This window comes from Ixodes scapularis, unplaced genomic scaffold, assembly GCF_016920785.2.
Source record: "Ixodes scapularis isolate PalLabHiFi unplaced genomic scaffold, ASM1692078v2 ptg001212l_1___fragment_1__unscaffolded, whole genome shotgun sequence".
Taxonomy (NCBI): domain Eukaryota; kingdom Metazoa; phylum Arthropoda; class Arachnida; order Ixodida; family Ixodidae; genus Ixodes; species Ixodes scapularis.
In genome coordinates this window covers 1734357-1761038 of record NW_024610117.1, presented here as the reverse complement: position 1 = coordinate 1761038, position 26682 = coordinate 1734357, and the positions used below count along the sequence as shown (strand labels likewise).

General features: G+C 46.9%; 1 protein-coding gene across 1 annotated transcript in view; it reads right to left on the bottom strand.

Moving 5' to 3' along the window:
• Positions 1–26682, bottom strand: part of LOC115310542 (telomerase reverse transcriptase-like) — a 50380-nt gene that overhangs the window by 3761 nt on the left and 19937 nt on the right. The gene's annotated exons all lie outside the window — the stretch shown is intronic.

The window sequence follows — 26682 nt, the reverse complement described above, 5'->3', positions numbered from 1 at the left end:
AATGGCGCATCGAGGCTCCGCACTGGGTGCCGCCATTTTGTTTAGTGGAGAGCCGTCGCAACGGTGGTAGCTACGATTCAGAAATGTCACTTCTCGGGCCTTAAATACTGTATCAGGAAGCACAGACGATACTGTATTGCCTAGAGTCAATGAATGTTCCCAGAGTACCGAAACTCCCAAGCTTCGTTTCAGAACCGAGTAGCGGCGCAGCAGTCGCGATCCCAAATATGTCGCTGCCCTGTGCGGTCGAAGCGAAACGCGTAACAGTGTAGCGTTCGTTCTCATGTGAGCTCTTCAATCCATGTTTTGGGCCTGTAGCAACACTATTTTTTTATTGAGGTTTTTTCCTTTGCTCTAAAAGGTGTGCGACTTGGTCCTCGCTGTCTCGTCTTTCTCTCTCTCTCTCTCTCTCTCTCTGCTCTCTCTCCCCTCGAGTGTTACGCTTAGCGTCTCAGCCTTCCCACTGGGGCGACCCCCGCGGAAGGGCCGAGCGTGGATTAGGACCGAGCGAGCCGGAACTGCCGAGTGCGGGGGCTAGGCCGACGACTGCGAAAAGGCCGGGAGGGGTGTCGAGGCCGAAAGAGGGGGGAAGGCCGCGCACGGCGGCAAGGCTAAGGGAAGCGTAAGGGCCGAGAACGGGGATGGGGATTAGAGCGATCAGTGCACGCCTGGCTCCTTCGTCGTCGCGGGAATTCGTTGGAAAGAAAACCGATAGATGGCGCGCCCTGTTTTCGCTCCTTCCTGTTTGGAGACCTGTTTGGTTTGACGAGTCTGGCGTGGAGCTCGGTGAAAGAAAAATGTGTTTGTTCCACCGTGACCTAAAAACCTGTTTTCTTTTTTTGTTTTGTTTTTTTAAACACATTTTGAGCGAGCGAGCGAGCGATTGTCACGGCAGAGTGAAGTCTGGAAAAGCGAAACAACGTAATCCCGCTGCATGAGCTCTCGTGCAGCCGGATCCTCTTGCAGTGCTATGAACTCCTGCTCTAGCCTTCGCTATAATACACGGGACCCCTAAATTGTCTCAACATCTTTGTCTTCTATGTGCTTGCCCAATAGGGCCCGGGCACAAGCTCTGTTTGAATAGAAGCCTCTTCACTCCCCTCTAGGCTGACTGGCGCAGTGGCTTCACGCGGCAAGGTCAGGAGCTTCATTTCGTCGCGTACTACTACTTCCGACTTAATACGCCCTCACAGTGAAAGGCAAGAGGCAGAAGCTCGAAGTTTTTTCTGCACCCCTGCCAACAGAAGAAAAATAAACTTACCATGATCCCACGGATAAATTCGGAGTACGCTTGATGTGTGGTGTCTGGGGTGGCCAAACAAAAGTGCAAAATACTCCTACGAGGGCAGCTAAGCCTATCACACATACTACACATTCTGTGCACTCCGAATTATGTGTGCGACCGATCTAGGTGATTTGCAAAGAAAAAGTCTACTAAGCAAACGTTTGGATACAAAACAAATGAGGAGACGGAATGGCTCCTTTTTGATTCAAAGGCACGACATAGAATTCTAAATTGAAACCCGGGTCACACCCCTTACACCTCATACAAAAGACAGTCTGACAGACACGATCGAGTCACCGCGAGATCCGTGTTTCGAATACCGCGTGCCATGTTCCTCCTTCAACTCATTGCCCTGCAGCATTCGAAGCACGGACCTCGCGGTGACTCGCGTTCGAATCTCTATGCAGATCGTCCTTTGTAGGATTTATGAGCAGTGTGGCCCCGGCTTAACGTTCAGGTATCAATTTTATCAAGAAAATCCTGAAAGATCACGTATTCAGGGGCGCTATGTCACATAAAGCAAAAGCGACGGGATTGCAATGGTGGGGAAGAACAATCAGAGATGCTTAAAAGAGATGTAAAGAAATTGCAAGGCGAGTAAAAGAAGTTACGATTAATTAACCGCGTTTCCATGAGAAAGGAATTGACGTCGCACTGAGTTTCTATTTGTGCACGAGCTCACTAGGTAATCGGACAAAATCTCACCGGACAACAGCTCACCGACAAAAGCTCACCTAATTTTTTTGGCTACCAGGGCGAAACACAGGCTGGGATAAAGTGCAGACGCGATGGACATTGCACCATTTTTTAGGAGAACTGGTAACCCATACCAAACAAAGGTTGTACACAGATAAGCCATAACAGGCGAAGCAACGATTTGGGACCAAAATTTAGGTCACCGATATTGAGTGGAGCTGATAACATCACGCTTGCTTAACTCAAGGTATGCCGGAGCACCGTTGTGCCACGCTGAAGGAACTTCGTGGATTGAAGTCTTGAACCCAAAGAGTGACCGAAGGTGTCAAGTCACCCTTCAGTGACACGGGATTTCATTACTGGAGGGCATGCTTAAATAGGCTGGTTTAGGCGTGTTAGCTTTGCATTGAAAAGTTCAAGTTGCTCGAGCGTTTGTAAACTTTATTTAATTTTGTCAACGCGCGATTCAGGTGTATTTCTTCAAAGTAAAAAAGAAAATAGCATGGTACAGAAATTATATATGTTTTGCTGTTTCTTTGTGCATACTAAGGCGTCGCAACCAAAATGGGTTCATCGGGACCGCCAACATAGGGCCGCCGTTATGTCCACGCGTCTATGCCTCGCCGTTCCGTCGCGGCCAAATGCATGGGACTTTCGCTCTACATGTTGACTCTATAATCCCGAAAGAAAAGCTTCGTACCCCAAATACGGGTTTGTGGACAACGCTTCGTGTCAGATGAGGAACCTCGTTACAATTGACTAGGGAAAAATGTATTCTGAAATGTGATTAAAAAGACGGCTCTATGACTACGGCACTACCGCTGCCACTTATATTTGTACTTCACAACTACTTTCATAAATGATTGAAACGGTTCGCGCCACTTATATTTTGTATTTCACAACTACTTTCATAAATAATTGAAACGGTTCGCGCCACTTATATTTTGTATTTCAACTAAAAAAAGCTTTTAGCAGCTACGAGCTGTCGTAAGGCAGGAGCTGGCCAGGACCAACAACGTCGCGATGTCGTCACATGCCGCGCGCGCGTTCGGCACCATAGGGCGCCTCCGTACGTGGAGGATCGAGGCTTCCACGTCGTCCGGTTAGAATATGACGCACCGATATTTGGTTACTCTATCCGTGCTTGCCGGGTTGTCCGAACCACAAGAGATGTGGAAACCGCAAAAGACGCTTAAATAGGATTGCAGGGCCTTCAATACTTACTCTAAAAATATTTTTTTGTTGAGATGCTTATCTAAGTTGGTCGGTTTATTTAGTTATTCCTGTTTTATAATTACTCTGGTGAACTAAGAAAAATTATCAAAGACCGCTTGGTGGTAGGCCTGCAAGACAGGAACATATAAAAAAAGCTGCAACTGAACTCGACTATTAACTTATTGAAGGCACTGACAATCGCTCGAATACACGAACTGTCCGACGGTAACAGAAAGAGATACCTGGCTCAAAAAGCACAAAATAAAAAAAGCCAAGATCCATGCCAGGAAAAAAAATAATATATATATAAACAGTGACGAATGTTGACAAATGCTTCCGTTGATATATGGGCAAAAGTGATGTGCGCAGACACAGCAGCCGTAGGATGCAAAGAATAAAATTCTAATTTAATGGCGAAAAAAGTCACGCAAGAAAAAAGGGTGAAGTGCCGAAAAAAAGGTGTATTAGTTTACGGGAATAATGAAGACTAGGCACAAGAACGCTAATTACGCGGGAAAGAAACTCCTAAACAGGACGGAGTAAAAGTCAAAGTTAACACACAAGAACTTACAAAAATAAATTGTTAAATGAAAAATAATATAAAGAATTGAAAATAAAAAATGGATAAAAATAAGAAGGGGCCTGACGTCCGTCGACGTTTCGGCAGTGGCACTGCCTATATATAAAGTACTGTACCACGAACGACTACAGTGGTTTGGAACGGGACGTTGACACGACATCCAGTGCATCACTCAAAGTCCAGAACAATCCTGTTCCTGGTGCAGATATCAAGCACGCCCTCGAGCAAAATGTTCAGCAAGAGACGTGAATTGTTGGAGCTGGAGGAAAAAAAATACACTTCGACTTTTTGCAGGTCGGTGTCTAATGTCAGGATTGTCGCTGAGCAAGGGGAAGGACTGCTCTCCGACGGACACTTGGAGACGGCGTCAGAGCCAACCTCAGCGACAAAGAATAATAGCAACATCCTCAATAATACCAAGATAACCAAGTGGATTGAATCATATCTCGTAAACCGCAGCCAAAATGTATTCGTGGGAGGTGTTACCTCTGATAGCCTATGTTGGGACCGAGCGTTTGACCCTGGTTGGTGGTGTGTCGACTCATGCCAGGCACGGGAGCGGGAGTGGGGCAGGAGACTGGGAGCCGATCAGCGGTAACGAACTGTACAGTATGTACAGATTTAATTACATCCTATGTACAGGTTAGGCGGCTGATCGTCAGCAGCGTTCATCGAGGTTGCGAGTTCCAGCAAAAGATAAAAACACCACGCTCTTGCGCGCGCTCTTGCACCAGACCGTTTTCTTTCTCGTTGTCTTGCTGCCCCCAGGTAGCTCGAGGCTGTAGGAGCGTCCTTTGTCCGGGACGTTCAAAACTACGCCAGATGAGTAGACTTCCCGGCGCTGCCAGTTCTGTCGGGGCAGCCGAGGCAGTTCCTTTCTTTCATGCCTCGGGAAAACGAGGGCGCCAGGTGTGACCGGTCCATCTCGCCGATCGCCGATACTTGGTGATGAAGCCGGACGCCCGCAGGGATACAACAGCTCCTCCGCCGACGGGTAAACGGTCTTGAGGTTGAGGGGTCTGCAACCGCTCTGCCGAAAGCCGATGGCTCGCTGCTGTCTTCCAGGCCCCAGAATCGGCGCTGCTACTTTTTCACCTCTCAAACATGCAAGCAGCGCATGAATCACGGAATCACAAAACGTCACACAACAGAAATCAGCAAGCATTCACCCCGCCCGGAAATTCGCCAAGTAAAGATCACCCTAATTAATCTCACTGTCATCAAATTCTGCCGTCCGAGCGCGGCTGACCCACCAAACAAGACATCAAGAAAGCACTAAAACACTAGAATGGCTAGAAATCTCTCAAGGCTTTATAGCGTCTGTACAACCGCCTTTCAATACATGCGACTGAGAGTGTCTGCATTCGAGTTCAGCTTCCCCCGCTTGTATGTTACTCGGAAGTTAAACTCCTGAAGTGCTAAGCTCCACCTTAGCAGCCGTCCGTTTTTTGGCGACATTTGCTGCAGCCAGGTCAGGGGACAGTGGTCCGTCTCAAAGGTGCATGGAGCTCCCGCCAGGTAACAAGACAACTTTTGTGCGGCCCAGACTAGACAAGCACACTCCTTTTCGGAGGCGCTATACGCTTCCTCCCGTGTTGTCAGCTTGCGGATCGCGTAGAGAATGGGATGCTCTTCGTCCCCTTCTTTTTGGCACAGAACAACCCCCATGCCCCGGTCACTTGCATCGCACTGCACAAAGAATGGCTGATCATAATCAGGTGCTCTTAGCACCGGCCGCTCGGTGAGCGCCTTCTTTAGGCTCTGGAAAGCCTGCTCCTTCTTCTCGTCCCACCCGACTTTGTTGGGCTCGTTCTTCCTGAGAGCATCAGTGAGGGGACTGGCTACCTGAGAATAGTTCGCGACATATCGCTGGTAATAGCCAGTCAAGCCCAGAAACGAACGAATCTGCGTCTTTGTTTCGGGTCTAGGGAAGCTCCCAACGGCTGCTACTTTAATCTCTGAGGGTCGCCGACAGCCCTGTCCGATTACATGCCCCAGGTAGGTCACCTCCGCTTGCCCCAGTTGGCATTTTTCTGCCTTTACTGTAAGGCCTGCTTCGCGTAGCCTGCGAAACACTTCCCGCAGGTGCGAAACGTGTTCTTGCCACGTTGCTGAAAAGATCGCGATATCGTCCAGATATGGCAGTGCGAACGTGTTAGTTCCACGAAGAACGCTGTCCATGAGCTTTGAAAAGCAAAACGGGGCGTTCTTGAGCCCGAAGCTGAGCATCAATGGGCGGAACGTTCCAAGTGGGGAAATGAACGCCGCATACCTGCTTGCCCGCTCTGTCAGGGGCACTTGCCAATATCCACGAATCAAATCCAGCGTGGAAATGTACTTAGCGGCACTGACTCGTTCTACCCTCTCCTCTATGTTAGGGATAGGGTACGTTTGATCTCGGGTGATCGTGTTGAGTCTACGATAGTCTATGCAAGGGCGGGGGTCTTTGCCCGGCACCTCCACCAGTATGAGTGGAGAGGTGTAGTCGCTCTCGGCGGCCTCGATAACCCCGAGCCGGAGCATGCGTTCGATCTCTTCAGCTAGTATGTCTCTCCGTCTTGGAGAGACCCTGTACGCCTTCGATCGCACTGGAGTACTCTCGGTGAGCTCAATATCGTGGCACACGAGATTAGTACGGCCAGGTCGATCGGAAAACAACCCCTCAAACTCACTGATTACTTTGCGCAGATCGCTCAGCTGATCTTCAGTAAGAACGTCGGTCTTTACTGCCTTGGCTATGACGGTGTCTACATCATACTCTCCCCTCTTCCCCTCCCAAGTAGGAATCTCCGTGGGGACTTCCTCTGGGGTGTTCCAAGCAAGGCTAACTATCTCTTTCCTCCCCACATAAGGTTTCAACAGGTTACAGTGATATATCCGTACTTTCTTTCGTTTCCCCCCCGACTCCACAGCGTAGTTCGTCTCAGAGAGCTTTTGCAGCACTTTGGCTGGACCTTCCCACTGCACCTCTAACTTGTTTTTCTTGGAAACCTTCAGCAGCATCACTTGGTCTCCCACTTCAAACTTACGCTCCCTGGCTCCCCTGTCATAGTAGAGTTTCGCCTTCGCCTGCGCCCGCTGCATGTTCGCCTCAACTACTTCCTGTGTCTTATGCATGCGATCTAAGAGCTTCAACACGTACTCCACCACAGTCGGGTCTTCCCCTTGGCCTTCCCACGACTCACGCAACATGCGCAGTGGCGAGCGCAGCGAACGCCCATACACAAGCTCGGCCGGGCTGAAACCCGTGGCTTCATGTGGCACTGTGCGCAATGCGAACATGGTTGCCGGAAGACACGCCTCCCAATCTACTTTCTGCTCGAAGCACAGCGCGCGCAGAACTCGTTTGAAAACTGAATGCCATTTCTCTACGGCGTTTGATTGAGGGTGGTACACGGAGCTATGCACAACACGAATGCCACATTTCTCCAAAAATGTGTTCGTGAGGGCGCTAGTGAAAACACTACCCTGGTCTGATTGGATTTCAGCGGGAAATCCAATCCTCGCAAACACAAACAGCAGCGCGTCCACGATCTCGGCTGAACTCAACTCTTTCAGAGGACATGCCTCTGGGAACTTCGTCGCGGGACAAAGTAGCGTCAATACATACTTGTACCCTGACTTGCTCACTGGCAGTGGACCTACCGTATCTATGACCAGGCGGCGAAAAGGCTCTGTGATCAGCGGCACTAGTCTCAGCGGTGCTTTGTTCTTCTCGTGCGGCTTCCCCACACGCTGACACGCGTCGCACGACCGTACAAAGTTTTCCGCGTCGCGGAAGCAGCCTGGCCAGTAGTACTCTTGTAACAGCCGGTCCTTCGTTTTCTTAATGCCGAGGTGACCTGACCAAGAGCTCCCATGAGACAACTCTAAGAGGTCCGAGCGGTACTTCTGGGGCACGACCAGTTGGTCGAGAACCCTGCCCTTACGATCTTTGTAATGGCGGTAGAGTACCCCTGCCTTGATCTGATACGAGACGTTCCGTCTGCTTATGCCATCTTTGGCGGTATCATGCAGTACTGTAAGGCTCGGATCACTCTGTTGTTGCTCAATGAGAAGCTCTCGGTCAACCTGTAGCAAGGCATGAAAGCTACGCGACGAAGGGGAGAGTATGAGTCCCCCCTCGTCCCCCGTTTCGCAGCCAGGCACAATCTTTCCCTCTTCTATCTCCGCCGCGGTATCGCTTCTCGCGAGTTTCCCGGTTTCCCCGGCGGCGCTCCCGTGTCGCGTTGACCCCATTTTGTCCGTAGAAGTGGTCTCCGCATTGTCGGAGGAAGAGGGCCCGTCCGAAGTTGACTGACAGCTCGGTGGAACTTCATCCTCACTCCGACACACCACTTCCGCGGCTATTTGGCGCGCCCTGGCTCTCGTTAGCGCCTGCACCTTCCTTTCGCTAAACACTAGGCCCCTTTTTCGCAGCATCTGATCGGATTTGTTTGAAAACAAATAGGGGCAGCTGAGCGGCAGATTGCGGGAAACCGCGGCCTCGGTCTCCAGCTTCCCAAAGGGACCTTCTACACTAACAAGAGCAATGGGGAGGCAGACCTTTTGATCTTCGACTGCCTGCTTAATCCATGCACATTCCCCCGTGTAGTCATCTGGCCTAACCAGAGACGGGTGCATGACATCGATGGTTGCTGCGCAGTCGCGAAGAACTCGGCGCGGGCTACCATTGACTCTTAAGTCGTGTACATAAGGCTCTAGAAGCCTCCGGTTCTCCTCGTCATCGACGTAGTGAAACACCACTTTTGGCTTCCGACATCCCGCCGCGATGTGCCCGCTCTCCTGGCAGTTATAGCACACCGGCGGTTTGCGCTTTTCAAACGACTTCTCTCTTTCGGGTTTCCCCTTCTCACTGGATCTCGACTCTTTTGAGACGTCTTCGCTCGGAAGCTTTTGTTCAGGTTGCCTACCTTCCCCATTACGTTTACCGGCCTTTGCCGCAGGCCATTTGCCGGTTCCGTCGGGCTTCTTAGGTTCCCCTCTGGCTTCCCTCTCGAGCGGACGCTCCTCTCCAGCTTTTCTACGTGAAGCGTATTCCTCGGCCAGCTCCCCCGCTCTCTCGACGGTGTTCACGTCAGGCTTGTCTTGAAGCCAGAACCTCACCGCGTCAGGGAGGCAACGGTAGAACTGCTCAAGGGCCACGCATTCCACTACCTTATCGTGCTCTCCGTACACATCGGCGCTTTTTAGCCACTCGATTAAGTTTGCCCGCAGGTCGTACGCGAGCTCCGGGTATCGTTGTTCGGGCTTCTTACGCATGCTACGGAATCGCTGACAAAAGGCCTCTGTGGTCAGGCGGTACTTTCGGAGCAGACTCGCCTTCGCCTTCTCATACACTTCAGCGTCCTCCTTGCTCAGACGCGCGACAACGTCCGCGGCTTCACACGGGAGGAGCGTCAGCAGTCTCTGTGACCAAGTTTCGCGTCTGAAACCCAGTTTTTCGCAGGTACGCTCAAAATTCACCAAAAAGAGGCCAATGTCCTCGCCTACTTTGAACGGCTGCATCAGTTTAGACATTTTGAAACTCTCGACCTTCCTTTGACTTGACCCCTCTGAGCTAGCCCACCCGCTGTCGAGCTGCCGCTGCTCCAACTCGAGTCTCCGAAGCTCGAGTTCCTTTTCTTTCAAGTCAAGTTCCCTCCTTCGGTCATGGTTTCTCTTCTCTACTTCTTCCCAGCTCTCAATGATCTCCTCATTTTCTAGATCTAAAGCCCGAATCTTAGCAATGAGTTGTTGTTTTTTTATGGTTCTTACTACTTCTAATCCCAGTTCCTCTGATAGCTGAATCAGTTCCGGTTTCTTCAATTTCGCCCACTCCATGTCTATCGTGAATGCCACCCACGCTCGGAATATCCCTCTACTGAGAAGTACTCTAATGTCACGCTTCTTCAGTAGCCACTTAGGTACCCAAATGTCACCGATAAATTCCTAGCTATAAGGAACGACACTTGGCGAACCTCCGAGCGAAAATGAACACCCACCCACCTCCGATGTCCGACGCATGTGACCCGATCCCACCGCTGCCACCAGTTGTTGGGACCGAGCGTTTGACCCTGGTTGGTGGTGTGTCGACTCATGCCAGGCACGGGAGCGGGTGTGGGGCAGGAGACTGGGAGCCGATCAGCGGTAACGAACTGTACAGTATGTACAGATTTAATTACATCCTATGTACAGGTTAGGCGGCTGATCGTCAGCAGCGTTCATCGAGGTTGCGAGTTCCAGCAAAAGATAAAAAAACACCACGCTCTTGCGCGCGCTCTTGCACCAGACCGTTTTCTTTCTCGTTGTCTTGCTGCCCCCAGGTAGCTCGAGGCTGTAGGAGCGTCCTTTGTCCGGGACGTTCAAAACTACGCCAGATGAGTAGACTTCCCGGCGCTGCCAGTTCTGTCGGGGCAGCCGAGGCAGTTCCTTTCTTTCATGCCTCGGGAAAACGAGGGCGCCAGGTGTGACCGGTCCATCTCGCCGATCGCCGATACTTGGTGATGAAGCCGGACGCCCGCAGGGATACAACACCTACCAGTTCTTTATGACCTTATTCTTTATGACCAAGTAGGGCAGTCATTTTAAAAAGGTGATAAGAATGTTCGCAGATAACTTTATTTTGTACCACGAAATAAAATAAAAAAAAGTAGAGGACCAGCTTTATCTCAATGCCTGCAGTATTTTTCAAACTGGTGCTCTGCCTGGCAAATGCCACATAACCTGAGAAATTGTGTTATTATGACTTTTACGCGTAAAAAGCGTTCGTCTACTTTTACCTGGACTGTAAACAACCATCTTCGCCAAAGCGTGTCTAACTTTAAAGGAACACTGACACCCCCAAAATTTTATTTCCTTTTTTGTCACGCGATTCATTAGGGTGTCGCATACTACCCAATATTTTGCTACAAAGTCAAGTATTTTTTTTTTTTGATAACGCCAAAAAACGCAACTGCTTGAAACCGAAACCGAAACTACCGTACCCCACGGAGAAATAAAGAGGACAGAGTGAGTTGCGGAAGTCACGTGGCTACACCCAACCGTGCGGATTTTTTTTTTCCGCACGTAGCAGACGAATCGCGTTCGTTCGCCGTGCGATTCCTTTGCAGTTATGTTTGTTCCGCTCGCTGTTCTATACTTCAAGATGAGTTGTTTTGTACATTTAAGTGTTGGCAATTAGTAGTGGGTGCCCGTGGTGAATTCCCGTGATCGGCTCCGAAAATAATACTCCCAAGATGTTGCGCGAAGAGCTGCCTCACACGTCCTGCATCTGAAAGTGACGTTGTGCGGCAGAGTGCACAAGTTTCCGAAAGATGAACGGGTCAGGATCAATGGCTGGCTGCAATTGCTGTAGAACAGTTACGCGAAGCTCGGAAAGCGGACGCTACGCGATTCATATGCTCCTTGTGTTTTGTGGAAAGTGACTACATCGAGTTCGCAGGTGTCAAAAATGGAATCCCCCACTATTTAGTTCATCGACGTATCGTCCACAATTATTTTTTTAATGATAATTGTAAAAAAAGAAATGTAAACATCGCAAAATGCTTGACAAAAAAAAACAAAAAAAAAGTGCGCTTCCACCAGGGATCGAACCCGCGCCCTGCGCGTGTGAAGCGGACGTTTTCCACTAAGCTACTGAAGGATATTTTTTTCGAAAAATGTTTATTTACATGCTTATATACACTATGACACTATTCTACAGTATATACATAAATTGTAAAAAAACGGTTGCACGTGTCGCACACTCTACACTCAAGATGGGGCACATTATTTTCCAAAGTAGTTATTTTTCATTGATACCCATTCCAGTTCGCCTTAACTAAAACTTAGTTGTTTCTCATAAAAAAAAGTTTCGTTATTATTAAGCTAGACGTTTTGAATATAACCTAAAAGATGTCAGGTGAACGACTAAGGCTTTGTACAGCTTCTTTCCATTCGTCATATCCTTCACCGTTTTCGAGCATGCTTTGGCCTACGAATATGGCTACGTTCTTGAAGTTTACCCAAGAAGGTTTGGCCACACCACCATCCGTCTACTTTTCGAGTTTTCCATAGGCTATATAAACCTAACACGACGAGTGTGTCAAGAACTGAATCCAGTTGGCTTCCAAAATGCAAGTAACGGAGAATGCACTCTTCAACAACTTCAAAGTCCTCTTCAGTGTCCTCTTGAAAACGTCCCAGAAAAATACAGCATCAACGCACAGTACAAAAGCATGAGTAAATGTCTCAGTTGTCTTGAAGAGTCCACAGTCCGTGCTCCAAAATACGTCAAAACCACGGAATTCGCGCCATTCCTTCACAGGTATCGTTCGAGAGTGAAAGCGGAAAAAAAAGTCTTCCACTTAAGTGGTATTGGCATACGTTTAACCCGTTTCAGAACATCCTGCTTACAATTTTGAGGAGCCGCAAACGCACTTAAGCGATACAATGGTTCGGGAAACAAAGAGTTGATGAGAGATCTAAGTTCTTTTTGGAGCATGACTCTAAATGGGCACTGGAGAACCGTGCATTCAAGAAATCGATAGTTTCAGCAACTTCGTTATAGAAACCACGTAAAATGATTGTATCGCTTGAAAACTTATGGTATACTGTGAATCCTGTGTACCTTGCCAAGAAAAACTCTTTGCATCTTTCCAGAACCGGGTGCTGCAAGTTTCTAAAAAATTTCGATCTCGCAATAAGTTGCCTCACGAAGATATGGCCAAGACCGAGGCCGCCATCTTCAGTTCGTCGAAAAAGGTTAGATCTCCTCATTGGCGCATATGACGAATTCCAAATAAATGTCGCAAAAATTCCATTGAATTCATTAACGGTAACTCTGGAACAATGTATGACTTGGAGCAGATATGTAAGCTTAGACAAAAGGAAAATATTACAGACAGCGGCTTTCCCAAATATAGAAATGTACCTTAGATTCCACATGTGAGCAGCTGACTTAACATTAGTTCTGACAAAGTCCCACATGGACCAAGGATTGTCCATAGCGCTTATTGGAACGCCTAAGAATTGCGGTTTGTTCGTTGACCATTGGATGTCCTCGTACATGGTTGGCGTTGTTCCCCACGACCCGCACCAAGATCCACTGCTTTTTTCCTTATTCACGGAGGCACCCGAGACACAGAGCAGTAGTCTGCAACACGTGACATTGCTGTAGCGATGCTTGGCTTGTCGGTGCAAATGAGGACCAAGTCGTCTGCATACGCCATGAGCTTTACCTCACAGGCATGAAGACGAAAACCTTGTACGTTAGTATCATTGATGATATCCTTGCAAAGAGGTTCGAGGTAAACATTGAATAGTAGCATTGACATTGGGCAGCCTTGGCGTACCGATCGTTGAACCATGATGGATGCAGAAAGAGATCCATCGATGAGTAGGTTTGTTGATATGTCCTTGTAACATAACTTGACGCCGTTTTCAAGGATGTCGCCGATGTTTACGTGCTTCAAAAAGGCAAATAGGAAAGAATGGTCCACCCTATCGAAAGCTTTCGCAAGATCCAGTTTATATATAGCAGCTGATTTATGCGTACGTTGGCGAATCTCCAATATTGATCGAACGATGTGGAGATTGGTCTGTATATTTCTGCCTTTGATAGAACACATTTGGCGGTCTCCAACGATTTGACTTATCACAGTGTGGAGTCTAGCCGCTATCATTCGAGCGAGTATTTTGTAATCGCTGTTGAGGAGGCTAATTGGTCTATAACCTTCAACCTGTTGTAACTTCTCAGGGCCCTTGATTTCGGAATGAGTATTGTGTGAGCCTACGAAACGACAGTGGCAATGTACCTTCTGTATAAAAGTCTTTGAATACGTGACAAAGAATAGGGGCTAGTTTTTCTTTCCATTTCTTGTAAGAACTTGCAGGTAGACCATCAGGTCCGGGAGCTTTACGGCTTTTCATTTCGGTGATATTTTGTGTAATTTCGAGTACATCGAAAGGGGCATTCAATTTTTCCGTCGTTTCTTTTTGTAATGACGGCAATCTTGTTATTATTTCACGCAGTCGGGGGAGCAGGGGCCTTGGTACTCGATGCAAAGCTGTCAGTGTAGTGAGAAACAAATGCCTGCTCAATATCATTGTCGGTTGTCAATTCTTGGCCATTTTTCCGTATCAGTGGCACCAACTTTTCCTTCACGTATTCACGTTCACCATAAAGATGTCTTTTTGTAGACTTTTCTTCCTCAATTAGTTGTAGGGTGCACGTCCTCACAGCAGCTCCCTCATAACGTTTCTTGTCGTGGTCTTCGATTTGTGTCTTTATATTTTTTTTGTTTCTCTCTTGTACAGCCCCGGTTGTTGGCTTTCGAGATTGTAGGTATTGAGATTCGATAGGTATAAGAGGCTTTTGTTTAGGCGTTTCTCTTCTATTTTTTCGTAATACCTCTTTATTGAAGATGTCTCGATCGCAAGTTCTCGCATTTTTATCGTAAACAGTTCCAACTTTTGGCACCACCCAGTTTTAACTTGTCCAAGGTCATCGATTAAACGTTCCACTCCAGTCTTAAAGTCATTGTTTTCGAGCAGGTTTTCGTTCATTTTCCAACATTGCCATGACTGTGGCTTTTTTTTTTTTTTTTCGTTTGCTTACGACTAGGCCCTACACTGACAGTGACAATACAATGATCTGAAAAGAATGCAGGGATCACGTTGTAGTCGCAAAGCCTACTGCCAGATGAGCCAGATACGTACTACGGTCCAAACGAGCATGAGATGATCCTTGAAAATGCGTGTATTGAAGAACGTTCGTTGTAGTAGACGCATCGACCAGGTCACAATCTTGGACAAGGGCTCGAAGGATGTCGACACTGGAATCAGCGAATCTCTTGCTCGGAATTTTGTCCTTTGCATGCAATACACAATTGAAATCACCAAGGACAATAAGTCAAATCTAGTGTCTGCATGTATCCTCACTGGGTTGAACAAGCTCTCCTTTTGTATGGTGCTGTTGTACGCATAAACAACGACTATGCGCCAGGGGTAGTCTTGTATAAGGACATTAGCCACAAGGAGCCTACCTGCGTCCATTCATTCAAGTAAACTGGACATGCGGTACTGCAAACTTTTTTAAACAGGGCGCATTCAGCAGAATAGTCTCTTGCTGGGCAGTGGTATATGTCGTACAAGTTCGCCCAAGCCTTGTTTGCTGAAAGCAAAGCCGTGTCTCCCGACACTTTGGTCTCTTGTAATGCGACTATATCACAATTCTGAGGTTCCAAAAAACGAAGGAGTTAATATTGTTTTTTTTTCGTGAATTAATGCCTCGGACGTTAAGGGTACATATGAAATCACTTCTCTGGGTGGTGCCAAAGCTGACTGTGGTCATTTAAACGTTGGGGCCGGATCGAGCTAGGCTTGTTTTCTGTCTATCCTTGAATTTTGACCTTCCTCGTTGTTCTTGGAGGTCGGGACTTCGCTGCTGTTCATCTCTCACAGCGACGCCGTCTTTGGAACAGCAGGGTTCTGCTGTGGGGTAGGTTTCAGTTTTGTCCCCCTTCGCTTTCTTGCGCAGCCTGTCTTCTTTGTCATCAGGCGTTGCAGGTGAAGTCGTCTGGGCGGGTGACTTTCTTGGTTCCTTAAAGGGGGACCCGCAGAAATATTCTTCCGCCTGGCGGAAAGTCCTTTTCGCCCTCTTTCTTCTTGTATTGTAGCACGGCGAGGCGAAGGGAAAGGTCCCCTTTTGCGCCGGCTTCTTCTGAGAGGATAAGCCCAGAAAATCCCCTCTCTGAGCGGCGGACGATGGGTGCGGCAGCAGCGACCTCGTGACTTACGGGTATCTTCAGCTCCTATCATGTAATCTGCCCTATTTTTTGGCTCTCGCCAAGCTTAGCCCCTCGGATGTAGGTTTCACGGAGCTGCAAGGCTGCGCCCTCGCAGTCACCGAATTCGAGCTGTCCAAGTTCTTTAGTTTAGCCCGTGGCAAAATAAACGCATACTTGGGAGCTGCGATGCATCCCCGCACCCATTGAAGGAACGTTTCATAGATATTTTCCGTTGATCAAGGAGCTCAAAGCACATGCGCGAGGTGTGGTGACTTGAATATGTAAGGATGACTTACATCTTCACAAAACATTCCACCTTCAAAAAAACGGCTTATCACGCTCAAACCTGCCTCAAAGAGGGATCGAAGGAAAAGAAAACGATATACCGGGCGCGGGCATCTTGTAGAAGGTCTCTGTTTTCTAGCAGCGAGCACAAATTATTGTGTGCGTAACTCACACTACATGATGGCCAACGAATGTAGATGACATTTATATTTACGCATCCCAACAACCACATGAGGTGAGAAGGCAGCAATGGTGTGTGTCGATACTAAGAAGTTCTAGTGGATCGTCTTTAGCTCTTGGATAACCTTACCCTACAACAATATATAAGCTATAACCTTTCTGAGAGCATTCTTTATTGAGTGCGGCTATCAAAGCGTGTCGTGTTTTGCTACTTTAAAGTAGTTTTGAACCATTAAAAATAAAAAAATAAATAAAACATGTAGCCGATCTTTTTTTGACATGAAACGCGTTTGTAATTTGTCATTGCAAAGACATTTTAGGTATACTGCCACACAGCTAGCACGGACAAACTATCGCCAGTCTTTCTAATTTTGTTTTCTTAAAAGTGAATGATGTTTAGAAAACTGATATGCAACTATCCAGCCTAAGTGGCAGAGCTCAGTGCTAGAAAATACCTGTTGCTGGCGGAAATAGTAAAAAGCGCCGATGTCGCGTTCGGGCTAACAGTGCCACGTAATGCACGCATACCGCTACAAGATCAGCGCAAGCATAATATAACAGGGTGATTTCAGATAAGATCGACCAAAGGGTGGCTGGTCGACATTTTTAAATCAACTGATGTTTTTATATGACATTGTCTAGTGTCTGGTATAAACGAATCCACACTTAGTTTTGACCAGAAAAAAAATTTGGAGACAAGAAAAATCGTAAGGCAGGGAGAGGTGGACAGTTGCAATAACGCGCACTGATGGAGGGGGCAAGTTTGAAAGTGAATAATTAAAACAATACAATTAGGAGAATTTTAAAACTTTTTACAAACAAACTATGGGTACAACTTGCTTGTAATATAAAGTAATAATATTTATTAAAAATTTATTTAGTTTTCTAAAAATTGCCAAACATGCCTGCTCGAACGACAAATGGCAAACTTTGGAAATCTGTATCTCATGAAATAATTTAATCATTATTACATAACTTGCAGACATTATTTTACTAATATATGGCTATTATTGAAAAAATAAATAAGGTATATGAGTGACACAATAGTTACAATATATTTAGGCAAACATGGGAAAAAAATCAAACAAAGAAAAATTCCAATGCGAAAAAAAAACACCACCTTCGATTTTTTTTAAATTTGGGTACCCTGTTATACTCTATTTCGGCATTCATTTTTATTAAAAACATGTTGCATCATTGCACTGTGAAAGAAGAAACAACTCCCCAAAGTAGGGTCCTTTTTCAAAGCCTACACTTAGCAGTGTCCTATACAAGAAGTGACTCTGAGTTCCAGTTTCATGAAACTTGCACAAATCTTTTATATACATTTATTCAGATGAGGTCATTGATAAAAGGAGCGATCGGTCACACAGTAAAAGGGAGGAGAAACTATATACAGCATTTTACATAAGCGTACAAAGTGGTATCATACTAGAGACTAATGATTTGAGAAAAGACGATGCAGTGTGAAGTTGTACCTTCCGGTATATTTTACATCTAGAGTAAAATAAATAACTTTACTTCCACACACAAAAACAAAGATATAATAGTAAGATATTTAGGTTGGCTGTGGATTTACGATTACAAACAATTTCAGGTGACGGATGCCATAGTGCCTAACTGGAGCAGCTTCGATGCTCTTGGTGTATGAATGAATCGTGGCAAGCCGATATATTTTATCCTGCTCAAGGATAACATTTTGGGATTTTTTTTATAGTGATCAGATAAAAATTATTAGTAACCACCAACAAAAACAGTAGGTTAAATACCCCGTGAAGAAAAATGTGATAAATAAGATGTCCCTGCATTCAAAATGAGCAGTCCTTGGGAAATCAAATTCGGCACTTTACGCTAAGGTTTTCCTCGCTGTACCCATTTAATAAAGTTGCTTCCAAGCAGATCCGACTGTCCGTGCTACATATACGTCACAGGTCCCTTCTGTTGATGACTTGCTGAGCCGCCACGCGTGCCAAGACTGAATGCCAGGGGAGGCGCGCACCGTCAGCCACTCTTCTTTTTTTTGTTCACGATACCGAACAACCTCATTTTCGTCCAGATATACAAGATGCACGCCTTTCAGTTTCTTTGATAGAACGCTCACCATTGTCCTGGCCGTCTGAATTGCGCTTACTGAACGTTCTCTCAGGTTGTTCAGCGTGGCCTGGTGCTTCACGAGTCCGCCAACTCCGTCACATGCATTTTTCCCATGTCCAGATGCAGAAAATAACCACTGGGCTTGTGGGCAATCGTCCTTTGCAAATTGGTGAAGCTGGTAGCGATTCTTGAAATGACTGGCGGCGCCGTCACTTACGTACGTCACGTACGAGTATACCGCAACGTTGTCTTCGACCCACTCCTTCACTTTTTCTAGAGCCAAGCAAGCGTGAGCGGCGTCGTGACACAGGTCCTCACTGATGATGGCAAAGCTGTTTGTAGATTTTCTTGTCGTCACTACACATGTAAATATCGAAACTTGTTTTTTTTTCCCAGTGATATGCTTGCACTTCGTCAGGAAGCACGATGGTCCAGTTTTCAGCAAAGTCAAAATGAAAGACAATGCTCCCGCGTTGCATGCACTGTTTTTCATCGTAGATCGCTTTACCTTGCGTTTGCCGGATATGGTTGTGAAGTACCCAACTTCCAACCGTCACTTGGATGACTTTTAGGAAAGTCTCAGGTTCCAAAGTTTTTTCACAAGGTCGCCGGACTCCCATGTTGCAAGCACAATCTCTTCATCCTCCGAGATATCAAGTTCCTGGAGTGTAAGAAACTGGCCTTTTGGGCAGTGATCACAGTCTCCTTGAAGGCACAGTTCTGTTGCTGGGTCGCACAGAAATGCCGAGTTCATTTCACCAGTGTTGAATGTTGAGCCTGTAACGTTCTCTAGAGCGGCAATACAAAGATAATAATTGGCGCAGCGCACACAAACGCACACTTCCTGGTGTGGAATACATTGGACCCATCTAGGGCGCAACGAATAAAATTTCGTTAGCCCAACGCCGGAATCGGGATGCTTGTCTTTGTATATACGGAAGGCCTCTCGTATTGAGCGTGTCATGAAGCGCTTTGGCACGAACGTTTTCTCTCCGTTGAGCATGACAGAGATGACGTCCTTCTGGTTGGGACTTTGGCGCGAACATTGTAGCTCGTCTTTCGTGAAGTACTCTAGGGCAGCAGACAGGTTCTCAGGGCTCACCTTGCACCTCGTGTAAGGATCCGGCTCATACCACACGCCATGCTTTTCCTTGAGTTTTCGGGATTTACTGATGAGGTACATTGAGGCCTGTGGAATCATCTTTTGAACCTCATTCTTCGTCAGTGTTGACGGCAGGAGTGTAAGCAGTTGACAACGTTCCCGGAGAGAGGTGGCGGTTTCAAAGGCCTGCCGAAAGTTGTCCTCCCGCTCAGTGCATGTGGAGCATGTTGGTTCGGACGACCCCGATGGTGCGTCCCTGTCGTACGCAATACGTAGCCTTGAGCGTATATTCTTGACAGCAACCTGCTCCAGTTCTGTCTGCTTTCTCTTGGCATAGGCAGGCCTGTCCCGACTTCTTACGACGCTTGGTTGTCTCAGCGGCGACACATCTGTAGGTAGTATGCTGCGATTTAGATCTTCAATTGCTTCTTCAGCTGGCACAAATATGTCAGGGCACTGCTCTGAGCTTCGCATCGAGATCTCCTTAGTGATGTGCACGAAGCAATGGTAGCACAGGTAGTCCGTCGCACTCACTTTGGTGGAACAGTCAGGCGGAAGAATTTGCTTCAACGAGTTTAGGTCCAACTCGCCAACACTTCGAAAATTCCGCTGCTTTGGTATAGTCTTTTTGTGTTTGCAAAAGTAATCTGCACAAAACACTCGTTCGGAGCTCCAGGACGTCTTCATAATGTATACATAAATAATAGAAATTAAACCCCAACTGATGGCATATAATTGCCAAGTGAAAGAACTACTGGGTGCACAAGTGACAAGTCCGAGGCTGAGGGGCTCACTCACTGCAAACGTACATTTGAAAAGAGAGGTCACAACTGAGGCTGTCGGCAAAGCTTGATCCACGTCAAAGGAAGAAAGAGGGAAGGTCTCCAGACAAAAAATTGTGGTCAGCGGCCTTCGAAAGACTTTCCGGAATCGCACTGTCGTCCCTCCACGCGCTGATATGAAAGCACCCGAGCTTCTACCACGTGGTTCATGACACAGCCTGAGCCATGTCGGCGACCGGTTCGCGAGGGGTTGGCGGTGGGGTTACGTTGATGGTCACTCGGATTAGCCCTTGCTGTACTGAGCTACCGCCTGCAGTGCCTTATCGCCGGCTGGTGTCAACAACGAGAACACACACACCCTGTCTACACCAAAACTACAAGCGTTCACCGCACACGCGTCGCCGCCGCTTTTAAGCTTTTGTGAAATTGCTTTCTTTTGCCGCGGAGAACCGCCTTATCTTAACTACGCGCCTGAAATCCTTCCAGGCGGGCGTACACAATATCAAGCGTTTCGAGAAATGCCCGTGGAGTAGAACTATGGGAAAATTCGGAGCCCGCGATGTCGATATCGTCGCCGTTGTGTTAGTACGCCGTCGCGTACTGCAGTCCCCCGTTGGGGGAGGGGGGGGGGGCGGTCTTACTACGATAACATGGCGACAGCGTTTACACTCTATGTATTTACGCGAGGCTCGAGTATTTGGGGATAATGCTGCCGGTTGGTGTGCACCTTTGTGCCTGATATTATCGCCCGTGACGCCAGCGAGTGAGATGGCGACAGGAATGACTGCTCAGTAAACAGGCGTCGGCGGCCATGTTTTGCTGGTTGAAGCGAACCCCCTTGTCCTTGACAGCGAGCGGGGAAATGCGGAAAAAAAATTGTATCGGCCGTTTTGCCAGAACTAGCGACGAGTGTCGTCTGCGGTTTCCGGCAACTATTTTGCCATAATCGTGAGCTTAGCGAGGAAATGATTTTTGCTAGCCACAGAACACTACCACGCAGAAAGGGAATGCTTGAACATGTTTTTGTTCTGGATATATATCAGGGATATATATGAGAGAGAGAGAGAGAGAGAGAGATGAAGGTAGAGCGGAAGAGGGAATAGCATATAGTGTCGCAGGAGAATAAAGTAAACAAAGTTCCTAGTGGCCGATGGCTGCATGATCTTTTCTCGGATCACTAGTCCGTAATATGATACCTCTTTGTACACAGTAGTTTCTCCTTAATTTAAGTGTGTGAACGATTTCTTTAGTTATCATTGGCCTCATCTGAATAAAAATATATAAAAGATGTGTGTTGGTTTCATGAAACTGGAACTCAGAGTCAGTTCTTGTATAAAACACTGCTAAGTGTAGGCTTTGAAAAAGGACCCTACTTTGGGGAGTTGTATCTTCTTTCTCAATAAAATGATGCAACATGTTTTTAATGGGAATGAATGCCGAAATAGAGTATAACAGGTTACCTAAATTTTAAAAAAAATCGAGGGTGGTGTTTTTTTTTTTTTATTCGCATCGGAATTTTTCTTTGTTTGATTTTTTTTCCATGTTTGACTAAATATATCCTAACTATTGTATCACACAGATACCTTAGTTATTTTTTTAAATATTAGCTATATATTAGTAGAATAATATCTGCAAATTATATCATAATGATTAAATTATTTCATGAGATACAGACCTCCAAAGTTTGCCATTTGTCGTTCGAGCAGGCATGTTTGTCAATTTTTAGAAAAATAAATAAATTTTAAATAAATATGATTACTTTATATTACAAGCAAGCTATACCCATAGTTTGCGCCTAAAACGTATTAGAGTTCTCCTAATGTTATCGCTTTAGTTATTCACTCTCAAACGGGCCCCTTCCATCAGTGCGCGTTAATGCAACTGTCCACCACCTCATGCCTTACGATTTTTCCTGTCCCCAAGTATTTTTTCTAGTCAAAACTAAGTTTGGATTCGTTCATACCAGACACTAGACAATAACATATAAAAACATCAGTTGATTTGAAAATGTCGACTAGCCATCCTTTGGTCGATCTTATCTGAAATCACCCAACAATGGATTTATTAAAGAATTTGTTTTAATAGATGAAAGGTTTCAAAAAATCGTCTTAGCGCCTTGATTATCACAGCTGACAACGAGTCACACTTATTAACGGCTTTGGCTTGCTTTATCAAGTCGTCGAAAGCAGTCAGCTCCGCGGTTTCAGAAAAAGTGTGGTTCAGGCTTGGTCGGAGATTGCTACGGTTACACTCGTATGCTTTTTCAGTTCCCCCCCCCCCCCCCCCCCAATCTCGCATATGCTTCTTGCTCAAGTAAACAGGGGAATCTGACTTGTCGCTCATTTGGCCTTTAGCGCGACTGTTAACAAATTCTGAAACAGCCAAAGCAAAAGTGATGTAATTAACTCAGAATTATAGGGTGTGCGCAATATTTACAAAGTTCGAGGTTCCCTAGAGTCATCTTTTGTATTTGATTCTGCCTCCCCTCACCACTACTTCCTTTCCTCCAAATAAACAACGTAGATTATTTTATGAGCCACCAGTAATAAAGCGTACTCGCAAAATGTCTATTTGGCGTAAGAAAGGCCTAGTTTAAATATTCGAGCAATGAATTGGTCTTCTTACTGTGCATGAAACAGCTAGCACGAACGCAATATTGACATTTTTACGCAAGGGCCATGCAGAATTTAGTGTATAAGAACAAATCGATGCCTCGTAAGTTGGAAGCACTCTTTACCGAATTGCTTGTATAAAAATAACAACCTTTCAACCATAAAAACCAAACAAAATAACACCACTTTTTGGGGGGGCCTCTAAATTGTCTCATTCACTCCGTTAGCGTTGATTGTGCAGCTGTGTGCGTACATTACGCGGCACTGATAGCGCAAACACGACATCGCCGCTTTTTGCTATTTTCCCCAGCAATGTATTGGCTCGCATTAAAATCTACCGCTTAGGTTGGATACTCGCATTAACAGTTTCCTAAACATCATTCACTTCTAAGAAGAAAAAAAGAAGTGGGAAACACCTGCGATAGTTTGTTTGTGCTAACTGCGTGGCGTAGGTTACCTAAAAGTTTTTTATAATGTTAAATACAATTCTGTGTCACGTTAAAAAATGTGTCTGCTTTTGCTTTAGTTTCTTTGAGACACCACAAATACTTCGAAGTGGCGGCCCGTGGTATGGTACCAATACAAGCAACGTTGAACCATAACACGACACGCTAGACTCGCCAAAAAGGGTTTTAATATTGTCTTTTCCTCTCCATAGCCGCACTCGATAAAGAATGTAAACAGCGAGTCGAGCTTACATCTCGTTGTGGGGTACGGACCGTATACCGTTATCTAAGTGGCTAAAAGCGACCCACTAAAACTTTCTAAAATTGACATCCACCCTTGACACCCTCTCACGTCATGTGGTTGTTGGGAATGTGCAAATATGAATTTCATACATTTTGCTGGCCATCATGTTCTGCGAGTTAGGCACACAACAGAGCATTTTAGTAAATCGTTTTCAAAGGCCCGCTGCCACTTCAGGCGCGTGCTTCAGAGAATGCATCGAAGTGGCAGCGCGAGCTCCCGCTAAATATAGCGTGGCCTGAAAACATAGTCTGCTAAAGTTCTCCAATAATTTGTGCTCGCTGCTAGAAAACAGAAACAACAGAGACCTTCTAGAAGGTGCCCGCGCCTGGTACATCGTTTTCTTTTCCATCAATCCTAGTTTGAGGCAGGTTTGAGCGTGATAAGCCGTTTTTTTTTGAAGATGGAATGTTTTGTGAAGATGTAAGTCATACTTACATATTCAAGTCACCACTTCTCGCGCATGTGTTTTGAGCTCCTTGATCAACCAAAAATATTTATTAAACGTTCCTTCAATGGGTGCGGTTATGGATCGCAGCTCTCAAGTATGCGTTTACTTTGCCACGGGCTAAACCAAAGACCTTCGACAGCTGAAATTCGGTGATTGCGCGGGCGCAGCCTTGCAGCCCCGTAAAACCTACACCCGAAGGGCTAGGCTTGGTGAGCGTCAAACAATGGGGCAGATTACATGATAGGGGCTGAGGCTACCTGTAAGTCACGAGGTCGCTGCTACCGCACCCATCGCCCGTCGCTCAGAAAGGGGATTTTCTCGGCTTATCCTCTCAGAAGAAGCCGGCGCAAAAGGGGACCTTTCCCTTCGCCTCGCCGTGCTACAATAAAAGGAAGAAAGAGGGCGAGGAGGACTTTCCGCCAGGCGGAAGAATATTTCTGCTGGTCCCGCTTTAAAGGGATATTGAAGCGAAACTTGAAATACACCTATTATGGTCAGAAATAGGTTCAATATGATCAATGATATTCATAAATCATAATCGCGCGTTTGTATTTTGAACGGATGGCTATATTTTTCACCCTGATGGGCCCGATTGGGCGCGCGCTCAAAAATCGGCCATCGGAGAGCGCGATGCGTCTTGGGATATTGGGCGCATTCGTGACGTCACTTGTGCCGGTCGGGAAAGGCTACGGCGTGAATGTTGTGGTTACGAGCGTTGCCACTTGGTGGCGCGTCGACGATTTACGACCTGTGAAACGTGGCCGTTTGAGATGTGCAAGGGCTGCACGCACGCTGCACCACGGGACCACGGCAAGTCGGCAACCACGGCAGCACTGACAAAACCAGCTCTGAGGCCGGATTCTCAAAGCGAATTCACGACGAAAAAAGTGCGTACGACAAATCTGAGAGAAAACCCGTGCTCTCGAAACGAAATTGTCGTAACCTTTGCGCAGGTTACGACAGAATCCTACGACAGCTCCGAAGCTGTCTTACGCACTTTTTACGATCAAATCAACAAGGCCGACAGCGTCGCTCAGTTACTTGGTATCGGCCACCAACGGACATTTATTTTTCTTCGTGCTCTTCTCGTGCGTCCCGACTTCAACCAGCAAGAAAAAAGGAAGGAGTACTTAAAACAGACCACGATCAAGAACGCAGGATCCACAAACACACGAGAAGAGCTACAACGGCCACGATTCTGCCGACCGAGCGAGCTCGGCAGAATATAGTAGGCCTAGCAGCAACATCGACTCGGCGCACCGTTGCTCCGGCGGTCCTTGGCCAAGACCGTCTGTCCATGACCGGCTGGCCTGCTGAATGGAATATGCCCGCGCGACCCTTGTGGACCCTTACCGGATGAGTAGTTTGATCCCTGAACTAAATTTCAGAGGTCAATATTTTCCCCTTGTCATCTCGATCTCCTTGTTTTCCGAGACAGCGGTGACGAACGCTGTCGTCGAAAAGGGACTCTCATTGATTCTATCTCCTTGTTTTGTGTGATATAGAGCTCAAATAAACGCCATACGGATTACCTTGGCAACTCGGTATGTACACTCTGTTATTAGTATGCCATTTTTATTCTGACTCGACGCTACGTCAGTGTCGAGCTATAGCAGTTCGTGGGAGCTACGCGATGTCGGTCTAACCTTTCTTTGCCGAGTGTCATGTCAGTATCGAGTTGCAATCGTAAAAGATCGGTCCAGAAGCGCTTACCGAAACGCGGTCTAACAGAGCGAATCCAGCACTTCGATCAAACGCGCGTGTCCGCTCCGAGTGTGAACAGGTATTTGGCATTTGCGTGGCTCTTGCTGACACCCTCGTAGTTCAAACATATCATTTTTAACGTCGGCTTGCAGCTCGCGACTCGCAGCAACTAATACCGGCCGTGCCAGAAGCATGCTCGGGCCGTGTCGTGCAAAGAGCCGCAACGAGAACGAGCTCACTGTGGCCAACTACGCTTTGGCTTTCTGCGCCAAGGCTTTGCGAACGCGTTCAGGCCTAGGCGAATTCTGCCGGCACGCCGTATTGCCGCAGAACGGCGCTGCTATTTTGGCACAAGTGATATCACGAGAACTTCACCCCATCCACCAGATGAGAATTTGAAATCGTTTAATTATGTTTAAAATTAGTTCTGTGTTTTACAGCGCAATATTTATATTTCCGAGGTGGTGCCTGTCCCTAGCCCATATTTATGCAACAAGATCGGCGCCAAAATTTCGTTTCACTACCCCTTTAAAGGGCAACTCCTCTCAATTCCGAAAAATTTAGGCTTCCATGTGATTCAAATTCGCAAAGCACTACTAAACAACTCTACGTCTTCGGATTCACGAAATGCGGAATATTATTTGTGTAATCCTAATTTAAACATCAGCAGATACCGAAACCGAAACTTCGGTTGCGTCAGGCAACATTGGTCTCGGGTCGTCAGGGTCATGGCCACGTCACGTCGAACCACGTGGTCTTTTGACGTTCGGGAGGGAGCGAGAAACAGGACACGCGACGCGGGCAAATCTTTTTATTTTTTTTTTTTTTTTTTTTTTTTTTTCTGGACGCGGGCAGGTCGCTTCGCATGGCGTGGACGGTGATGGCCCGGGGGGAGGGGGAAGGGGAGAAGACGAAAGAGAAGGGTAGCGGAGAAACATATCGATAAGCGCGCAGGGCAGCGCAAACTAGCGCATCCGTGTTACGGTGATCACGTGAGCGCCCGGTCAGCCAACAGCGGGAGGAGAAACTCATGACGTCATCGTTCTATTTCGCTCTGAGAAGTAAAAACAAGCAAAACGTGAGAATGACGTAGCCATGCCTCTGACGTAGTGGTTCAACGTTGGCCGCTCCAACTCCGTCGCATTGACTGCGCTAATGATTGCGCCTCGCGCCGCACGCTAGAGTTGGCAGATTTCCGC